Genomic DNA, 2,347 nt, shown 5'->3' with positions numbered 1-2,347 from the left:
GATTGGAATATTTTTATAATCGTGGTTGTAACTGTTGTGAGTTGTAACATAAAAACTTCAATGATCATAATCAGGACTCGGGACTTTATGCATTTGCATATTTGTTCGGGAAGTAAATAGAATAAATCTGATATGGTACAAATTTGTATCATGGTATTTGGAGTTAAAGTTTAAAGGTAAATTGTGCATATATTTGCATATTTTGGATTTTTTTTCTTCAATTGCATATTTTTGAGATTTATTGATTTAAACTGCATATTTTAAAATAACTGTTGATAATTTACTCGTAAATCAAAAATATTAATGTAAAATTTTCATTTTTGACACGTTCTAAAAATGTTATTTAGAAATTTAAACGCGCTGATACATTATTCAATCTAAATCAATTTTATCTATATGAATTCGTCTGCAATAAAGCCGATAGGGCGATACTCAATAGCGTTATTCCGCTTATTTTATTCGGGGAACCCATTTTATTTTTAACTCTGAAGACAATTTTATTTTTATTTATCTATCTTTCAAAGTATTATTTTGTTTGCCAGTATTCAGTAATCGACGAACCAGAGACGACGATCGTGTTCTTATTAATGCGTTCGTATTTTGTTGTGTTTGTCTTCATGTTTGTATTTGTTTTCGTGGCTCGCGTCTGTTAATTTATTAGTGCTCGTATTCCTGTTATAATTTTCTTAAATTAATAAATAAATAAATATGCCGAAAGAAAAACAATCACAAATTAATTGCTTGAGAGGTTCATTTCGGAATTTGGTAGTAGTAGTAGGTATCTGCGAGATATGTTTTTTTTTAAATTAAATTTGTATTAGTACGTCTTTTTTAATTAAAAATGAATGCATATTCAAGCGGATATTTTTATATTTTTTGTTGCACATGTATGCGCATATTTTTAAGATTTTAAGCACATAAAGTCTCGAGCCCTGATCATACTATAGTGAAACTAAGGTAATATAGAACTTTAAACTCTTTAGGACTTAGATCCTATAATATATTATTGTGGTGACGTAAACAACGCACCGCGAATCGTCCAAGTTGTTTACAATATTGTCAGTGGATAAGGGGAAATCCCATGTTCTAGAATATGCGATGATTATCTCGTTAAGGTAATTTCGAGAATGTTCTAGACAATCGACGCCGATATATATATACCGGCTGGTCAGACGCTCATTCAATCAGTCCGTGAGTACAATCCGCGACACACCGTGAATTAAACTCCGCGATATACTCGGCAATTCCTCCGCAATTGTAACGCGTATCGATATTTGTACATACATATTTATATAATATAGTGTCTATTTTAATTAAATTAAATTGTGAGTGATTTTTATTATTTAAATCCCACATTATAATACAATAGGTATATTCAGTTACAGATGTGAGTTCATCACAGCTACTCGTGGTTTTATTTCGCTTTCTTATCTGTATATTTTTGTTCCGGTTAATGCTACAGTGTGATTACATAATGTTGTGCTCAGTATGTAATGAAGACATTTTTCAAGGCGACGAGTTAAAATGTACTGCCTGTAAAGAATTTTTACATTTTTCTTGCGCCAGCCTTAGAGAAGCATCATTTAGAAGAATGGGGAAAGCAACAAAGGATATTTGGTGTTGTGCTAACTGCAAATCTGGAACGGTTTGTAACATAGCTCTTAAAAAGAATGTAAACTCTAGTGATGGGTCCAATGAACCTCTTACTTGCTTAACCGAATCGGTGAAGTTTATGAGTGATTATATATATTGCGGACAAGTTGGGAGTAAATTTATCTGTAAACAAAGTCTACCGTTTGTATTCTAAGATTTTAAATAAACCCAAGAAAATTATTGCTGTATTAGACTCGATCGATAATAAAAAAAAAATAATGGAAAATATGAATATTAAAAAATTAAACGCTAATTATTTTAATATCAACTGGGGAAACGGAAAAATCTTTATTAATAATGAACTTTCGCCTTTTAACAAGGATCTCTTTTATAAAGTTAGAATATTTGCTAAAAATAACGATTTTAAATTTACGTGGTACAACGACATTAAAATATTTATAAAAAAAAATAAAAATTGTAAAGCAATTAATTATTATATACGATGAAACTGATCTGGTAAAGCTTCAGTAAAATCATCATCCGAGTTGTAAAATAAACTTTGATAAATAATAATCATATCATGAATGACTATATTGTATAATGAAATTATTTAGATTATAAAACAAAATATTTTGATTCCTTTTCTGAATTCGTAAAAATTCATAAATATGTTAATGGTGAGTTCATAAGTTGTAACGAACACCATTTATGGGGTCATAGATGGCGTTCGTTACTACAATTACGCCGCCACGGA

The sequence above is a fragment of the Sipha flava genome, unplaced genomic scaffold, assembly GCF_003268045.1.
Source record: "Sipha flava isolate LNK unplaced genomic scaffold, YSA_version1 367_pilon_pilon, whole genome shotgun sequence".
Classification (NCBI taxonomy): domain Eukaryota; kingdom Metazoa; phylum Arthropoda; class Insecta; order Hemiptera; family Aphididae; genus Sipha; species Sipha flava.
Note: the sequence above shows the minus strand (reverse complement) of the source record.